At 46.0% G+C, this 18,446-nt stretch overlaps 13 non-coding genes across 13 annotated transcripts; 6 read left to right on the plus strand and 7 right to left on the minus strand.

The window, feature by feature from the left end:
• Window positions 1–2,273: 2,273 nt before the first annotated feature.
• Window positions 2,274–2,390, plus strand: LOC148634592 (U5 spliceosomal RNA). Its single transcript, XR_015933532.1, has one exon. It is a non-coding gene; the product is annotated as a U5 spliceosomal RNA (small nuclear RNA).
• A 230-nt stretch (window positions 2,391–2,620) lies between these two features.
• LOC148634593 (U4 spliceosomal RNA) lies at window positions 2,621–2,762 on the plus strand. Its single transcript, XR_015933596.1, has one exon. It is a non-coding gene; the product is annotated as a U4 spliceosomal RNA (small nuclear RNA).
• A 1,327-nt stretch (window positions 2,763–4,089) lies between these two features.
• LOC148634594 (U4 spliceosomal RNA) lies at window positions 4,090–4,231 on the plus strand. Its single transcript, XR_015933612.1, has one exon. It is a non-coding gene; the product is annotated as a U4 spliceosomal RNA (small nuclear RNA).
• Window positions 4,232–5,251: 1,020 nt separating this feature from the next.
• trnar-acg (transfer RNA arginine (anticodon ACG)) lies at window positions 5,252–5,324 on the minus strand. Its single transcript has one exon. It is a non-coding gene; the product is annotated as a tRNA-Arg (tRNA).
• Window positions 5,325–6,494: 1,170 nt separating this feature from the next.
• On the minus strand, window positions 6,495–6,568 carry trnak-cuu (transfer RNA lysine (anticodon CUU)). Its single transcript has one exon. It is a non-coding gene; the product is annotated as a tRNA-Lys (tRNA).
• A 379-nt stretch (window positions 6,569–6,947) lies between these two features.
• On the plus strand, window positions 6,948–7,029 carry trnas-gcu (transfer RNA serine (anticodon GCU)). Its single transcript has one exon. It is a non-coding gene; the product is annotated as a tRNA-Ser (tRNA).
• A 2,988-nt stretch (window positions 7,030–10,017) lies between these two features.
• LOC148634598 (U4 spliceosomal RNA) lies at window positions 10,018–10,159 on the plus strand. Its single transcript, XR_015933579.1, has one exon. It is a non-coding gene; the product is annotated as a U4 spliceosomal RNA (small nuclear RNA).
• A 543-nt stretch (window positions 10,160–10,702) lies between these two features.
• Window positions 10,703–10,776, plus strand: trnai-aau (transfer RNA isoleucine (anticodon AAU)). The gene has a single exon. It is a non-coding gene; the product is annotated as a tRNA-Ile (tRNA).
• Window positions 10,777–14,045: 3,269 nt separating this feature from the next.
• On the minus strand, window positions 14,046–14,116 carry trnag-acc (transfer RNA glycine (anticodon ACC)). The gene has a single exon. It is a non-coding gene; the product is annotated as a tRNA-Gly (tRNA).
• A 213-nt stretch (window positions 14,117–14,329) lies between these two features.
• Window positions 14,330–14,411, minus strand: trnas-aga (transfer RNA serine (anticodon AGA)). Its single transcript has one exon. It is a non-coding gene; the product is annotated as a tRNA-Ser (tRNA).
• Window positions 14,412–15,676: 1,265 nt separating this feature from the next.
• Window positions 15,677–15,750, minus strand: trnai-aau (transfer RNA isoleucine (anticodon AAU)). The gene has a single exon. It is a non-coding gene; the product is annotated as a tRNA-Ile (tRNA).
• An 843-nt stretch (window positions 15,751–16,593) lies between these two features.
• On the minus strand, window positions 16,594–16,675 carry trnas-aga (transfer RNA serine (anticodon AGA)). The gene has a single exon. It is a non-coding gene; the product is annotated as a tRNA-Ser (tRNA).
• Window positions 16,676–17,945: 1,270 nt separating this feature from the next.
• trnai-aau (transfer RNA isoleucine (anticodon AAU)) lies at window positions 17,946–18,019 on the minus strand. Its single transcript has one exon. It is a non-coding gene; the product is annotated as a tRNA-Ile (tRNA).
• Between the last annotated feature and the right edge of the window lie 427 nt (window positions 18,020–18,446).

The following is an 18,446-nucleotide window of genomic DNA, read 5'->3' on the forward strand; positions in this document are numbered from 1 at the left end:
CCTAACCCTTCACAGCTGCAACTGCCCAACACCTCCTCCATCCCCCCACAAACATGGCCGCCTACAGCTACAACCCCCGACGGCTGCTCACCCACCCATCCCCCACAGCTGCCACTCTCCAACACCTCTGCCATTAACACCTCCGGCACTGAAAGCACTATGAGCATCATCCCCCGGGCCAGGCTGACCATCACAGCTGACCAGGTGAAGAAGGAGCTGAAGAGGCTGCACGGGGGTAAGGCCACAGGACCAGATAACATCTGTCCCAGAGTTCTGAGGGCCTGTGCTGATCAGCTGAGCGGAGTGCTCCAGCGACTGTTCAACCTGAGCCTGCGCTTGGAGAGAGTCCCGGTGCTCTGGAAGACATCATGCCTGGTCCCGGTACCAAAGAAAGGGCGCCCCTCTGTCCTCAACGACTACAGACCAGTTGCACTGACTTCTCACATCATGAAGACACTGGAGAGACTGGTCTTATCCCACCTGAGACCCATGGTCAGCTCATCACTGGACACCCTACAGTTTGCCTACCAGCCCAGTGTTGGTGTGGAGGATGCGATCATCTACATGCTGCAAAGGGCCTACTCACACCTGGACAGGGCTGGCAACACTGTAAGGATCATGTTTTTCGACTTCTCCAGTGCCTTCAATACCATCCAGCCCTTACTTCTAAGGAGGAAGCTGGAGGAGATGCAAGTCGATGCCTCCATGACCTCGTGGATCACTGACTACCTGACGGGCAGACCACAGTCTGTGAGACTTCAGAACTGCGTGTCTGAACTGGTAGTGAGTAACACAGGGGCACCTCAAGGGACAGTTCTTTCTCCATTCCTCTTCACCCTCTATACTTCGGACTTTAAGTACAACTCAAAGTCATGCCACCTGCAAAAGTTCTCAGATGACTCTGCGATTGTGGGGTGTATCAAGGGTGAGCAGGAGGAGGAGTACAGAGGACTGGTCAGCAGCTTTGTGGAGTGGTGTGGGGTGAACCACTTGGAACTGAATGTTACAAAGACAAAGGAACTGGTGGTAGATTTCAGGAGGAAAAAGGTCAAACCTACTCCTGTCTACATCCATGGGAGTGGCGTGGAGATGGTGGACTCGTACAAGTACCTGGGAGTGCACATCGACGATAGACTGGAATGGTCTAAGAACATCGAGGCCATCTATAAGAACGGACAGAGCCGACTTTACTTCTTGAGGAGGCTCAGGTCCTTCAATGTGTGTAGTAAGATGCTACACATGTTTTATCAGTCGGTGGTAGCGAGTGCCATTTTCTACGCAGTGGTGTGCTGGGGCTCTGGGATTAGAGCAGTAGATTCCAAAAGGCTGAACAAGCTCATCAGGAGAGCGAGCTCTGTCATTGGGTCTGACCTGGACCCCTTGGAGGTAGTGGCTGAGAGGAGAATGATGTCCAAACTGGAGGCCATCATGGACAACTTCTCCCATCCCCTCTATGACAGGCTTGCAGGAATGAAGAGCATGTTCAGCAATAGACTGATTCACCCACGGTGCGACAGGGAGCGCTACAGGAGGTCATTCTTGCCGTCTGCCATAAGACTGTACAACGCATCCACCTTGCGTCTTGGCAGAGGCAACAGCGACAGTGACCTGTTTCTGGACTAAACGCATATACACATATACTGCTACATCTGTTCTCTTTCTTTTTCTTTTTCTTTTTCCCGTTTACAACCACTTTTGTGCAATATATGCCAGGGACCTGTGCAATACATTTATATTTATATTTATATCTATGGTTACATCTATATTTATATTCATACGTGTGATACGATTTTCTGTGTACTGTTCTGTTCTAGTTTCCTCTTGTGTGTCCGGACTGTGAGTAACTCTTGTATTGTATTGTATGTATTGTACTATTAGTATATAATTCGCTACACTGTGGCTGTGTTGTGTGTGTTAAGCTGCTGTTGCACTGCAATTTCCCTCACGGGATCAATAAAGTATCTATCTATCTATCTATCTATGAAGAGGTCACCCAAAAGCTCAAAACGTACAGCATTCTTGCGGGATCCAAAGGTTGCCATCTCAAACTGCAAAACAAACACTGCTTCCACAAAACAAGAAAACAATCCAACTACTCCAACTACAGGCTGATCAAGGTATCTCCCCTGCCAGGTAAGCCGAGAGCCGCAGGCGATGAGCCCGGAGCTGAACGGGCCCCACTGGCTCGTTTGTAAGGCCAGGTGCATTACCAACCACGACCGGCAGGGCAGAGGCCTTGAAGGCGGCCTGGGCTCCTGCAGCTGTCCAGCCACGCACTCTGGTTTCTCTTCATCTCGTACAAATCTTTTGCCTTTTACTAAAGATTTCCATGGAGAGGAGCATGAATGAGTTCCATACAATTTTTGTGCTTCCCTGCCTTCGGGTGGGGCGCAGCTGGGCTGGTCAAAGAGAGAAAACAAAACCGCTCACAATCGCTCTTATTACGGCGACTGTGGCCGTCTGCTCTGCGAGTCCTCGGTCTCCGCCTGTCTGATTGGCGCTCTTTTCTTTGGGAGGCGGGAAGTGTCCGGCCGCAAATATGAAGCGTTACAGCAACGACATGCCATGAGACGATTGACAACGATTTCCATAGGATCCCCGCGGTTGCCTGGCAACCGTCAGCTTTGCGCAGTGGCAGTATCGTAGCCTGTGAGGTTTAGCCAAGGCGCGATTATTGCTAGTTGAAAACTTTTCCCAATACCCCGCTTCCGCCGGTTTGCAATACAATCGGCGAAAGCAATTTTTGACAGTCTCGTCAGAGACTGAGCAAGGTGTTTAAAGACAGATTTTGTCATGGTAACATCATGGTAGAAAGAAACAAGCTTGTTACGTCTCAACAGAAACGCTCTTTAGCTCTTTCAGCGTTATGCAGAGAACAGCGTCTGTCGAGATCACTTTTGAGTCAGCGCGAAACGCCGTGTGCTGTCAGTTTGATTTCATATTGCTCATAGCGGCGCCCGGCCTTTGTCTGTCAAACGTTAGGTTGCGCTTCTTCATGCTGCATCGTCGGCATGAGTGGAGCTTTTTAAACGTCTGTACTTACTGCGCCCCATAAGAAATTGTTTGTCCCCGTTCAAAAGAGATTGTGCGATGTCCTGCAGCGTTCGCAAAGCAAACCTTTGACAGTTTGAAAAGAGGAATTTATTCTGCTTCCTGTGCGTGCAGTAGTTACAAAGTTGAACGTCTTTACACGATCTGCTGCAGTTTTCAGTGGGCGGGCTTTGTCAGATGGCTTGGAAAAACGCACTGTGTTTCGGCTCGGGAAACATCATGAGCAGTGTCCTGCATGTTTTCTGTGTATAGCTGTCTTTTAACGCATACAGAATTCATTCGAAATCATTGATTTCTCCAATTAACAAAGGTCCCTTTTTGAACCTGCCAGAAGCATTCTTTCAATGTAACAGATTTACTCCGAGGAAAGGCAGCATGACATTGAGAGTAGCTCAAGCTTTCAGCACCCGTATCGGACTGCGTGTATGCAGACACCGCTCAGAATCCCCTGTAAGATTCTCCCTCAGTTCCGTTGTGCAGTGCTTTACCTCTTTCAAAAGGCTTCACTTTCCTAGTCACATTCCAATGCTCATCGAACCCGGGCTGTTTCCTCCAGCGGTATAGTATTGCAGTGAGACAGCACGATGCCTGCAAGACTATGTCACGCTAAACGCCACAGATTGTGTTTGTCCCTTCGTGTCAGTCGTCCTGCAGCCACGGGAAGTGGGACACAAACATGCTGCAATGCTTTCAGGACGTTAGGATTTGTTTGTGCAACATCCGAGAAGAGTACTTGTGGCTTGAATGTGAACTGTACGTGCCCACCCCCTTTCCTCTGTAGTGCATGAGTTCCTCCCGGCATGCCCTTCGTCATTATTCTGTCATCTTGTATTTAAAGGGTTGTATTTCTGCTGCTGAAAATAAGCAACGGTTTTCTCACAACGCCCTTTGTTCCCGACGGAGCCCTTGTCTGTCATGACATTCTTCAAAACCTCAAGCTAGAAGAAGACGACAAATATGAAGCGTTACAGCAACGACATGCCATGAGACGATTGATGACGATTTCCATAGGATCCCCGCGGTTGCCTGGCAACCGTCAGCTTTGCGCATTGGCAGTATCGTAGCCTGTGAGGTTTAGCCGAGGCGCGATTATTGCTAGTTGAAAACTTTTCCCAATACCCAGCTTCCGCCGGTTTGCAATACAATCGGCGAAAGCAATTTTTGACAGTCTCGTCAGAGCGTGACATAGTCTTGCAGGCATCGTGCTGTCTAACTGCAATACTATACCGCTGGAGGAAACAGCCCGGGTTCAATGAGCCTTGTAATGTGACTAGGAAAGTGAAGCCTTTTGAAAGAGGTAATGTCGACGCTTTTTTAACAGAGCACCAAAAAAGCGTCTTTTTTGAAGGCCTGGGTACTGAGCATTGGTGGTTCAGTGGTAGAATTCTCGCTTACCATGTGGGAGGCTCTGGTTCGATTCCCAGCCAAAGCAGTAGCTTTTGCAGCGAGCGGCTCCATCACTTGCATCCCCTTGCAACTCGCAACTGAAAACCCACTGAAGCAAAGCATTTGTTAGCCAGGTCAGTACCCGGATGAGGGTGAGCTACAGGGAAAAACAAAGTTTCCAGCTGGAAGCGGTGTTAATGGTGCCGGTGGGGGGGCGCTCACCCTGCATCACGCTTTCATGTATGCTATTGCAGACACCAACGTTGCCTAGATAGAAAACCGAAATAGCCGTGGGTTTGCTTGCTGGTCTGAAGGATCTCTCTTCGAATATCTATCATTTGTCAATGGAAGTAAAAAGCGCTGCAATCTCATACGTTCACAATCAAACTCGCAGCTGTTGTTCGACTTTATTTCTTGACTAATTACAACTGAGTGTCGCATGAGCAGTTACATAAACTTGTCTGGTATATTTGAACACAAATGCCGTTCTTCAATTAAAACTAACAGTACATTGTCAGGGACATTCAGTTCTATACAAACAAGAGACAGACAAGAGAATATTTCTACCGTTCATGTGGACTACGTGTTGACTTACTGATCGGAATAATTGAAAAGTTCGGGCTCATAGTCGATGCAGTGCGTGCTAATTAGAACAGCAACGCTGAGCTCTCAGCACCGTACTGAGCCCAGGTGTTTTTCTAAAGCTGTCAGGTGCAGTTCATTTACATGAAGGAAATCTCTTACTGGGTTCGATTACAATGCAGTAAGTAGCACAGACTACTTAGGGAGTAGCCCGATGCGTTTAAAAACGACCCGAGCCAGGCAGGAGTCGAACCTGCAATCTCCTGAGCCGTAGTCAGACGCGTTATCCATTGCACCACTGGCCCTGGTGTGACACTGCAGGACTGTAACCCAGTGAGATCAGCACTGCAACTAGTAAAATATTACCCCCGGTCCATTCTTTTCCAAAAGTGAGAAACACCTGTTTTCTACATTTTGTCTGTTTTAAAACCATATCTCTTTAAACCAAACCAAGAGTTTGTCTTTTGCACTGATATTCTGATTCATTTCGATTTCAAAGAAAAAAAAACATTATCTTCCAAAGCATCATAAAATTGTCCATTCTTCCAGACTCTACTTCTCTCTTGTAGTAGTACAGCAGACCTTTCCAGGTGAGCAGATCACAGAGTCCGAAATATGCTTCCTCCATCAAGCAAAGTACCTGAACATGACTCTGTCTTCATAAAAGCGCCCCTGTAATAAAGAAATTAAATCCGAAATCAAGAGGGCAGTTGCCTACTGAAGTTCAAGAAGTCATCAATTTTAACCTAGCAACACATTAAGGGCTGCATCTATACAAGTACGATTCTAGAAATGCTCACCAGATTACGTTTTAAGAAGGAACTGCGCCTCAGGTTCCGCCGAGATCTTAACTTGGATGGCAGGATTCAGAGTCCGGAGTGCGGACTGATGGCGCACGGAGGGTCCACATACTGTGGATCCCTCAGTTTTCTTCCGCGTGTTTAAACCGCCAGCGTGTGACTCCCCTGTCCCCGTGACCTCATTGCTCTGCTCTCGCCTCTGTGCAGCTGAGCCTGACTCATGGTAAAGTGGAAAAAAATATGCCCTCAACGTGAGATTTACTCTGGATCGAGGATAGATGTCACCTTTTTATCGTTGAACAGGATGTATGTGATGTGGCGACTAGGTTCAATTTTGTATCCTTTTAAAAGATTAAGGACTGCGGTGAGCGTGATTTACCACCGTTTCAGCTAAGAACCCGACGTGAGCACCGTTTAAGCTGCATAGACTCGGTCGTTTAACTCTTCTCTATTAGCAGGGTTAAGGTTAAAGAAAAAAAACATTGCTGACTTCTTTTTTTTTGCCAGCCGCTAGCGCTGATTAGCAATGTTTGTATTTCATGTTTTGCAAGTTCCATCCATTTTAAGAAAAACAAGTCGCGTTAAAGACAGGAAATGAATACTTGCATCTAATTAAGTCTAGCCATAGGCGGTTGTCTGTAAGGACCAGTTCTGTTCGAGAAGACAGAACAAAGAAGGCACCACTGGGATTCGGACCCAGGATCTCCTGTTTAAGAGACAAGCGCTTTAACCAACTAAGCCACGGTGCCCCGGGAGTCTTGTCCTTTTGCAGCCACTTGGACACACCACTCAGACACATCTGCATTCGGTGTGTGCTCCGCCTGCTCGCTGAGCAAGTTGCCACCTTTACATACAATAGCAACATCGACACCAAGAGAAAGGATGACAAATGGCTTTTATCTGGAACTTTTCATGTCCAAGGAGCTCAATGTGCTTTCTGTGTACAACAGGGCCACTGAACTCCACACTGGCCACTGAACCACAGCAGTGGCTTGCTGGCTTGACATCTCCCAAGGAAAATGTTGAAATCGCATGTGGAACAGGAAAAGGACCCTCGAGTACGAGGGAAAAAAAAGAAAAAGATCATCTGGAGCGCGCCAACCCATGTCTGGACAGCTCAGTTTTGTCGACGAGGTGGCTGAGTGGTTAAGGCGATGGACTGCTAATCCATTGTGCTCTGCACGCATGGGTTTGAGTCCCATCTTCGTTGCTCTCTACGTGTGCCCGTTCGACGTTGGCCCTCCCTTTGTTTGCTCCAGTACTAGAGCCTTACATTTTCTAGCGGTGGCTGAACATGGTATAGTAAGCTAACGTCGGTATCGAGCAGTGGCAGTAACAGTATTTACGTGCCGCTGCTGCCAAGTGGCTCTGGGTTGAGACCGCGTTTTCACTTACTTGCAGCACAAACGGAGAAAGCGATTTTTGACAGTCTCTCGAGAGACTGCGCTAGGTGTTTAGGGATAGACTTTGTCAGTTCCCCCTGGGATGATGGCCTCTCAAATAGTTTGTGATTCCTCTAGACGTTTATACAGTAGAAGCCTGCTTCGTGGCTTAAATCCAAGCTAAGGAAACGAGTTAGAGGTCTGATGCAGAACTGCGAATTCAATGAAGGGGAACACTACAGTACATTGCGCTGTATGTTGAGGAAAGCTGCCCCCTTCTGTTCCTTGTCGACCGAACAGAGGACTGTAAAGGATACCGCCAAGAAACTTTAGGATGTTGGTTGGAATCCAGCTCCAAAGAAGCCCCTTTGGGTGTTATGTCATCAAAAAGTAAGAACAGAGAATCTCCCTTTGATCAAAAGCGCAACAGAACTGTTTTCCGTGGAGCAGGTTTCAGATCCGTAGACCTGTTTTATTTGTAGGGCAGGGCGCATTCCCTGCACTGCACTTTCAAAAGCATTTACATTCGTGTTAGACGCAAGAATTGCCTTTGATTTGCGTGCTTACGAACGCCATGGAAAACGAAACAAAACAAAAGCCCTCAGCTTCTGCACTTGATTATAATGCTTTTTTTTTATTTTTATTAAACATGTAGAATTTACAAATACAAATACAACAAGAGGATCAGAGTCATGTACAAGAGAAAAAAAACGCAGCAGAAAAAAAAAACATTTAACTACCAGAGGTAATTAAGTAATTATGTGATCAAATTGTATATTTTACACGTATCATATTTTCCTTGCTTTAATATTTCTCAATTATAAACTTTAGTTTCAACATGCATGCGTTTCCTGTAAAAAAATAAAACTCAGCACAGTTTTTTACAAAACAAAAAAAACGTTTTTCTTTTAACAACATTTCGAGTACCTCTGGCATTCATGAAAAAGACATACACAAAAGCAAATAACTAACTCTAAGACTGTCTAAACTATTGAGTTTTTCAAAGAACCAGAACTATAACAGTCCTTAACACTTAACTACAGCATTCCAAACTAACACTAAAGAAACACTAGTATATACTGGTATAACAAATAAAACCAAACATAATCATTAACTGAGCAGTCACTGAGAGCAAATCTCCTTCCCGTCCACAAAGGCCCTCGCTCCCACAAAGTAGGCTCTCCTCCCCTCTCTTCTGGCAGCTTCAACCTGGGGCCACAGCTGGTTCCTGGTGCTCCTGCCCGCGGCAGACAGTTCCTCTGCAAACCTCAGTTTGTTCCCATTCAAATACTCATTCCCCCTCGCCGCTCGCCACAGCATGTCCCTCGCCGTCCTCTTGGTGAACTGTATTATAATCGATCTGGGGCGCACTTGCCCAGACATGTTCGCTCTCCCGAGCCTGTGAACAAAGTCAATGGCCGATATTACGTCCTCCTGGTCCGGCAGGGTCCTTTTACAGATACCCTTCACTGTTGCAACAAGGTCCTTATCACGTTCCTCTTTAACTCCAAATAATTTTAAATTCCATCGTCGACAGTATCTATCTACATCGTTCACTTTCAATTCAAGTTCTTTAATATGCTTTTCTTGTTCGGTATTTACTTGTTTAAGAACTTTTACTTCACTCTTTAAGTCTTCAACCTCTTTAAACACACAGTCCATGGACTTTTTAAGACTTTCGATTGCTACTGTATTAAATCGAATCATTTCCTTCAGCTCACCCATCATGTTAAAGATGTTGGTTTGGAGCTCCTCCAGCGTCAGGTCACCCCTTCCTCTCTTGGCCGCCGGGGTTTTCACAGGGGTGCTGGGCAGGGACTCCGGCTCTACCGTACGAGCGCATCTCCAGCACTCTTTCCACGTCCCCTCCAGCTGCTTCACTTTTCCCTGTAGTTCCATCGATTTTCTTGTAGTGCTATACATATACGATTGAGGTATCTTAGATTTCTCCTTCGAGGACCCAGCACTCTCTTTTCTTTTCCCAGTGTTACTCATATCGAAATTCTTAAACCTAAAAAAAATCGTTTTTTTTTCTTTCAATTATAACTGAAGTTTAAACAAGTAGTGTTAAGTCTTTATTTTTCTGTAGTCAAAAAAAGCAAAAATTAACATTCAGGTCATGAAAAACTCAAAAAAACTCCTCAACCACTAAACTTTACCTCCCACCTGAGCGCCATCTTGAACGCCCCTACCACCAGAGAATGCTCACGATTTCGGAAGCTGTCTCCGGGACGTGCTGATTCCACACATCCTGAATAAATCATGATATAGTTAGTTGCTGTAGCTAGACGTTTAAATGAGTTTCATGGCCAGATGGACTGTTTCCTCCAGCGGTATAGTATTGCAGTGAGACAGCACGATGCCTGCAAGACTATGTCACGCTAAACGCCACAGATTGTGTTTGTCCGTTCGTGTCAGTCGTCCTGCAGCCACGGGAAGTGGGACACAAACATGCTGCAATGCTTTCAAGACGTTAGGATTTGTTTGTGCAACATCCGAGAAGAGTACTTGTGGCTTGAATGTGAACTGTACGTGCCCGCCCCCTTTCCTCTGTAGTGCATGAGTTCCTCCCGGCATGCCCTTCGTCATTGTTCTGTCATCTTGTATTTAAAGGGTTGTATTTCTGCTGCTGAAAATAAGCAACGGTTTTCTCACAACGCCCTTTGTTCCCGACGGAGCCCTTGTCTGTCATGAAATTCTTCAAAACCTCAAGCTAGATGAAGAAGAGGACAAATATGAAGCGTTACAGCAACGACATGCCATGAGACGATCGATAACGATTTCCATAGGATCCCCGCGGTTGCCTGGCAACCATCAGCTTTGCGCAGTGGCAGTATCGTAGCCTGTGAGGTTTAGCCGAGGCGCGATTATTGCTAGTTGAAAACTTTTCCCAATACCCCGCTTCCGCCGGTTTGCAATACAATCGGCGAAAGCAATTTTTGACAGTCTCGTCAGAGACTGAGCAAGGTGTTTAAAGACAGATTTTGTCATGGTGACATCATGGTAAAAAGAAACGAGCTTGTTACGTCTCAACAGAAACGCTCTTTAGCTCTTTCAGCGTTATGCAGAGAACAGCGTCTGTCGAGATCACTTTTGAGTAAGCGCGAAACGCTGTGTGCTGTCAGTTTGATTTCATATTGCTCGTAGCGGCGCCCGGCCTTTGTCTGTCAAACGTTAGGTTGCGCTTCTTCATGCTGCATCGTCGGCATGAGTGGAGCTTTTTAATCTTCTGTACTTACTGCGCCCCATAAGAAATCGTTTGTCCCCGTTCAAAAGAGATTGTGCGATGTCCTGCAGCGTTCGCAAAGCAAACCTTTGACAGTTTGAAAAGAGGAATTTATTCTGCTTCCTGTGCGTGCAGTAATTACAAAGTTGAACGTCTTTACACGATCTGCTGCAGTTTTCAGTGGGCGGGCTTTGTCAAATGGCTTGGAAAAACGCAGTGTTTCGGCTCGGGAAACATCATGAGCAGTGTCAGCACAGAGAGGACCATTGTCGTGAGGCTGGTTAGCTCAGTTGGTTAGAGTGTGGTGCTAATAACGCCAAGGTCGTGGGTTCGAGCCCCGTACGGGCCAGGTCCTTTTCTCCCCTCTTACCAAAGCTGTTAGGTTCCTTTCCGTGGTGAGATGGGTTGTCATGCAACGCTGCCACATAGTGCCGACAGACAAGAGTGTTGCGGGAGAAGAGAAAAGTGTTTGATGATTTAAGAGTGTCTTAGGTGGAGCCAAAATCAAGTGTCACAAATGCAAGTGGGAGGATTTCCAATGTTTAATATGGTAAAAATAAGCAGAAGTTATCTGCCGGTCCGGCACAGTCTGCTATGCTTTTGTCATATACTGTAAAGTGGTGTGGAACTGGGTGTCGAACTGGAGCCTCACCATTTGCATATGTGAGGCTCCAGTTATACATCGAGTGTCACGTTAAATGACAAAAATCAAGAGAGTTAAAGCAGCTGGAGAGGTTTTCTTACAGCTTTTGAGCTGACACAGTTTTGGAAAATGTTTCCTTCACGCTGCACTGTACAACATAGGCAGCCAAGAGTCTCCAAAACAAAACAGAATTGACAGATAGGAGAAAATTCCCACTCGTCCTGAAGTTCCCAAAATCAAGCACTGAGCATAAACAAAGTGTCTAAGTAGCGTGGGAATGCTAACCCTAACCCTAGCTGGAGTTTGAGCAATCCAGCACTGAGCGTAAAAAGATGAGTCAAAGTAATGTCTAATCTGATTATTTTCCTTAGAGCTGGTTCAGAGTTTGCTCAAGAATTTCCCTTTCACAGATGCGCAAAGAAGAATGTTGGGGGTGCACGCTTCAAGGTGCCTTACAGCTGTAGGGAGTGATTCGAGACGATTCGTGGCGTGTGCTCGTTCCCATATACCGTACACCGGGGGTGCAGTGCTAGGATGACGTACAATACCGCTTGGGCACGTAATGGCGTTATTTGCAAGTGCGGGACGTGAGGGTTTTTGTTTGTTCGTTGTTTTGCTCTGCTTTGCTTTGTTTTGCTTTCCATCGCGTTGGTAAGAGCGTAAATAAAAAGGCGATTCCTGCGTCTACCACTAATGTAAGAGCTATTTCAAGTGCGGCGTGTTGCGGCTTTTCAAATGCTCAACAGGATGACTTCGCATGCACGCGTGCTTTCATGAAGTCGTGTGTGCAACCATGTCTGCTTACGTGCAAACGGGCGTGGTTTCATGTATGCAAAAAACTTTCCTGGGCTCTTCTGAAGCACATAAAATTATTTGGAGATATAAATTAGGCTCTAGAATTGATAACTTTTTTTTCATTTTTGGCATTTTTCATCATTTTTCAGAAAGTGGTTGCAAGCCCGATATCATGCGAAGAAACTTCAGGATTCGGGGATCAGTCAATGGATTTTAAAACACATCCTAAATACAGTGTTCCTGCACCTTTGACCTCATCCAGAATGTATCGTTTTTTGAAAGGGATTGCTGTCAGAATGCACAACTGAATCCCAAACAGAATCTCTAGTCAAATATGATCATTTGTGAAACAGGCAAATGAGTCTCTCAGGTGCCCATTGCTCATTTTCAGACACATTTATGCAATACTTTCACCATGCGTTGAGCAATAGGGATTAAAGATACCAGAGGTAAGGTTTAAAAGTGATTCTGAGGTGGAATAGATCAGCGATACAGCTAGGCATCTGAAATGCGGGGTTTGAGAGCCCTTCAGGGAACACCGTACCCTAAAGGTACCAGAAGTCCACTAGTATAAGCATTAAGTCACTGTCACCCCTGTTACAATGTGATTGCTACATATCTTCATTTCTTTGGTTTTTAAGGAGTAAGAGTGCAGGGGGTCTAAATCTGCGATCCAGTGTGTTGAAGTATTTCACAACACTACCTGTAGCCCGTCTGGAAATAAATCCTCATTCTGATTATTGACCTGGGCATGTACCAAAAAATCAGTGAGCATATATATATATATCACTGTGTTGAAGCTAAAGACCTGTATGTAATAATATGATGCTAAAATGTTATTTTCACATATATTAATGTAATAAATGATTGCTTATGCTTTATAAACAAATCTTATTAAAATAAAAGCTTAAGTTTTGTATTTATCTTGTACCATAGAACATGATTTTCTTTGTATTTCATGCCCACAAAGTGTCAAAATGACGCACTACATGATATAAGGAAGATTATCACATGCATATCGGTATTATCTTTCTCATTAATATGCATTCCTTTCATTACCTTTTAATTTTTAAAATGAACTCAAATTGTGTATAATGTTATAATTTAAGTAGAATAGGTTCTAATAATATAATGATAAAGTGTGTTGCACTACTTCACTACTTCACTGCTCTATGCCGTCTGGAAATAAATCCTCAGACTGCTTACTGCCCAGGGCATGTACCAATAAATTACAGGAGCACATCTATATATCACTGCGTTGAAGCAGGAGACACAATCACTGCAAACATCCTAAATACAGCGTTTCAGCACCTTTGACCTCATCCAGAACGTATCATTTCTTGAAAGGGATTGCTGTCCGAATGCACAGCTGAATCCCAAACAGAATCTCTAGTAAAATACGATCATTTGTGAAACAGGCAAATGACTGTCATTCCTCATTGTCAGACACGTATGCAATGCTTTCACCGTGCATTGAGCAATAGGGATTAAAGACGCCACAGGTAAGGTTAGAAGTCATTCTGACTATATTCTAAAATATTGGACTCATATTCTTATGATGGCAGACATGATGCTGCTTTTAAAACCGGGGTTAATGGACATTATATGACTGTCAATTCTGTTTTGTTTTGGAGACTCTTGGCTGCCTATGTGGTACAGTGCAGCGTGAAGGAAACATTTTCCAAAACTGTGTCAGCTCAAAAGTTGTAAGAAAACCTCTCCAGCTGCTTTAACTCTCTTCATTTTTGTCATTTAATGTAACACTACCAGTTCGACACCACTTTACAGTATATGACAAAAGCATGGCAGACTGTGCCGGACCGGTAGATAACTTCAGCTTATTTTTACCATATTAAACAATGGAAATCCAACCACTTGCATTTGTGACACTTTATTTCTGCTGCACCTAAGACACTCTTAAATCTTCAAACACATTTCTCTTCTCCCGCAACACTCTTGTCTGTCACTATGCTGTGGCATTGGGACCCACACAGACCTCAGGGTGAGCGTTAAGGGTGACGTCAGGGTGAGCGCACCATTAACACCGCTTCCAGCTGGAAGCTTTGTTTTTCCCTGTAGCTCACCCTCATCCGGGTACTGACCTGGCTCACACCTGCTTAGCTTCAGTAGGTTTTCAGTTGCGAGTTGCAAGTGATGGAGCCGCTCGCCGCAAAAGCCACTACATTGGCCGGGAATCGAACCCGAGCCTCCCGCGTGGTAGGCGAGAATTCTACCACTGAACCACCAATGCTCAGTGCCTGGGCCTTCAAAAAAGACGCTTTTTTGGTGCTCTGTGCAAAACGCGTCGACATCTGCTTCCAGCTGCAAAATGCCATTCGCGGACGCTGAAGAACTTATTTCCAAGGCAGCGGGTACAAGCGATTGGGCGTTTTAAAACCACCAGGAACAGCAAAGAGGCGCGCTTCTTTGCTTGCGCCGAAACACACCGACTGGAGGCGGATAACGTAGTCGGCAGGATTCGAACCTGCGCGGGGAGACCCCAATGGATTTCTAGTCCATCGCCTTAACCACTCGGCCACGACTACAGCAAGCCCCACTGCCGCTGCGTTCTTGCTACAATCTTACCTGGAACGCGAGGCGCCGGCGGAAGCCTATTTCAAAGTCGTTCTCTGTTTCAAAAAAACATTTCCAAAATACAAGCCTTGCAGACAGATACGCCTCAGAGGACTTAAGGGTGGCTTCATGTCGGAATGATAAAGTCTCCCCGTCCGGACATGAAAATGCCACTTTGTTACACACAAAAAAAGAATCAACAACAGAGAAATGCCCACAAGCATTTGAAAAGCCGCACCACGTTGCACTTGAAATAGCTCTTACATTAGTGGTAGACGCAGGAATCGCCTTTTTATTTACGCTCTTACCAACGCGATGGAAAGCAAAACAAAGCAAAGCAGAGCAAAACAAAACGAACAAACGAAAACCTTGCGTATAACGCCGTTACGTGCCCAAGCGGTATTGTACATCATCCTAGCACTGCACCCCGGGGCGTACGGTATATGGGAACGAGCACACGCCACGAATCGTCTCGAATCACTCCCTACAGCTGTAAGGCGCCTTGAAGCGTGCACCCCCAACATTCTTCTTTGCGCATGTGTGAAAGGTAAACTCTTGAGCAGACTCTGAACCAGCTCTAAGGAAACTAATCCGATTAGACGTTACTTTGACTCATCTTTTTACGCTCAGTGCTGGATTGCTCAAACTCCAGCTAGGGTTAGGGTTAGCATTCCCACGCTACTTAGACACTTTGTTTACGCTCAGTGCTGGATTTTGGGAACTTCAGGATGAGTGGGAATTTTCTCCTATCTGTCAATTCTGTTTTGTTTTGGAGACTCTTGGCTGCCTATGTTGTACAGTGCAGCGTGAAGGAAACATTTTCCAAAACTGTGTCAGCTCAAAAGTTGTAAGAAAACCTCTCCAGCTGCTTTAACTCTCTTCATTTTTGTCATTTAATGTGACACTCGATGTATAACTGGAGCCTCACATATGCAAATGGTGAGGCTCCAGTTCGACACCCAGTTCGACACCACTTTACAGTATATGACAAAAGCATGGCAGACTGTGCCGGACCGGCAGATAACTTCCGCTTATTTTTACCATATTAAACATTGGAAATCCTCCCACTTGTATTTGTGACACTTGATTTTGGCTCCACCTAAGACACTCTTAAATCTTCAAACACTTTTCTCCCGCAACACTCTTGTCTGTCGGCACTATGTGGCAGCGTTGCATGACAACCCCTCTCACCACGGAAAGGAACCTAACAGCTTTGGTAAGAGAGGAGAAAAGGAACTGGCCAGTACAGGGCTCGAACCCGTGACCTTGGCGTTATTAGCACCACGCTCAAACCAACTGAGCTAACCGGCCTCACAACAGTGCTCCTCTCTGTGCTGCAAAAAATCGAACTCAGGGAATTTCTTTTGTCCTCCTTTGAATAGAAAGCCGTGTAATTCAGTGTACGGGCTTTCTCGTGCAGTTTCATGGTTCTTGTAACCCAAATCCTACACTGGCCTGAAGTGCCCCCCCATTTCACAGCATTTTTCAGCTGATTTAAAATGTACCTAAAGGAGAAGCATTATTGAAGACCATCAATTACCAAGAGCTTTTGTCAAAGGTTTTGGTGGTCATTTTGAATGACCACAGAGCGCTGTGACCTCGGTTTTACATCTCATCCAAAAGACAGCGCCCTTTTACAACACAGCATCTCCGTCACTATACTGGGGCATTGGGACCCGCACAGACCTCAGGGCGAGCGCCCCACCGCCGGCACCATTAACACCGCTTCCAGCTGGAAGCTTTGTTTTTCCCTGTAGCTCACCCTCATCCGGGTACTGACCTGGCTCACACCTGCTTAGCTTCAGTGGGTTTTTTGAGTTGCGAATTGCAAGGGGATGCAAGTGATGGAGACGCTCGCTGCAAAAGCCACTGCATTGGCCGGGAATCGAACCCGAGCCTCCCGCGTGGCAGGCGAGAATTCTACCACTGAACCACTAATGCTCAGTGCCTGGGCTGTCAAAAAAGACGCTTTTTTGGTGCTCTGTGCAAAACGCGTCGACATCTGCTTCCAGCTGCAAAATGCCATTCGCGGACGCTGAAGAACTTATTTCCAAGGCAGCGGGTACAAGCGATTGGGCGTTTTAAAACCACCAGGAACAGCAAAGAGGCGCGCTTCTTTGCTTGCGCCGAAACACACCGACTGGAGGCGGATAACGTAGTCGGCAGGATTCGAACCTGCGCGGGGAGACCCCAATGGATTTCTAGTCCATCGCCTTAACCACTCGGCCACGACTACAGCAAGCCCCACTGCCGCTGCGTTCTTGCTACAATCTTACCTGGAACGCGAGGCGCCGGCGGAAGCCTATTTCAAAGTCGTTCTCCGTTTCAAAAAAACATTTCCAAAATACAAGCCTTGCAGACAGACACACCTCAGAGGACTTAAGGGTGGCTTCATGTCGGAATGATAAAGTCTCCCCGTCCGGACATGAAAATGCCACTTTGTTACACACAAAAAAAGAATCAACAACAGAGAAATGCCCACAAGCATTTGAAAAGCCGCACCACGTCGCACTTGAAATAGCTCTTACATTAGTGGTAGACGCAGGAATCGCCTTTTTATTTACGCTCTTACCAACGCGATGGAAAGCAAAACAAAGCAAAGCAGAGCAAAACAAAACGAACAAACGAAAACTTTGCGTATAACGCCGTTACGTGCCCAAGCGGTATTGTACATCATCCTAGCACTGCACCCCGGGGCGTACGGTATATGGGAACGAGCACACGCCACGAATCGTCTCGAATCACTCCCTACAGCTGTAAGGCGCCTTGAAGCGTGCACCCCCAACATTCTTCTTTGCGCATGTGTGAAAGGTAAACTCTTGAGCAGACTCTGAACCAGCTCTAAGGAAACTAATCCGATTAGACGTTACTTTGACTCATCTTTTTACGCTCAGTGCTGGATTGCTCAAACTCCAGCTAGGGTTAGGGTTAGCATTCCCACGCTACTTAGACACTTTGTTTACGCTCAGTGCTGGATTTTGGGAACTTCAGGATGAGTGGGAATTTTCTCCTATCTGTCAATTCTGTTTTGTTTTGGAGACTCTTGGCTGCCTATGTTGTACAGTGCAGCGTGAAGGAAACATTTTCCAAAACTGTGTCAGCTCAAAAGTTGTAAGAAAACCTCTCCAGCTGCTTTAACTCTCTTCATTTTTGTCATTTAATGTGACACTCGATGTATAACTGGAGCCTCACATATGCAAATGGTGAGGCTCCAGTTCGACACCCAGTTCGACACCACTTTACAGTATATGACAAAAGCATGGCAGACTGTGCCGGACCGGCAGATAACTTCCGCTTATTTTTACCATATTAAACATTGGAAATCCTCCCACTTGTATTTGTGACACTTGATTTTGGCTCCACCTAAGACACTCTTAAATCTTCAAACACTTTTCTCTTCTCCCGCAACACTCTTGTCTGTCGGCACTATGTGGCAGCGTTGCATGACAACCCCTCTCACCACGGAAAGGAACCTAACAGCTTTGGTAAGAGAGGAGAAAAGGACCTGGCCAGTACGGGGCTCGAACCCGTGACCTTGGCGTTATTAGCACCACGCTCAAACCAACTGAGCTAACCGGCCTCACAACAGTGCTCCTCTCTGTGCTGCAAAAAATCGAACTCAGGGAATTTCTTTTGTCCTCCTTTGAATAGAAAGCCGTGTAATTCAGTGTACGGGCTTTCTCGTGCAGTTTCATGGTTCTTGTAACCCAAATCCTACACTGGCCTGAAGTGCCCCCCCATTTCACAGCATTTTTCAGCTGATTTAAAATGTACCTAAAGGAGAAGCATTATTGAAGACCATCAATTACCAAGAGCTTTTGTCAAAGGTTTTGGTGGTCATTTTGAATGACCACAGAGCGCTGTGACCTCGGTTTTACATCTCATCCAAAAGACAGCGCCCTTTTACAACACAGCATCTCCGTCACTATACTGGGGCATTGGGACCCGCACAGACCTCAGGGCGAGCGCCCCACCGCCGGCACCATTAACACCGCTTCCAGCTGGAA

The sequence above is a fragment of the Lepisosteus platostomus genome, unplaced genomic scaffold (genome assembly GCF_059453375.1).
Source record: "Lepisosteus platostomus isolate fLepPlt1 unplaced genomic scaffold, fLepPlt1.hap1 Scaffold_32_H1, whole genome shotgun sequence".
In the NCBI taxonomy this organism is placed as follows: Eukaryota; Metazoa; Chordata; class Actinopteri; order Semionotiformes; family Lepisosteidae; genus Lepisosteus; species Lepisosteus platostomus.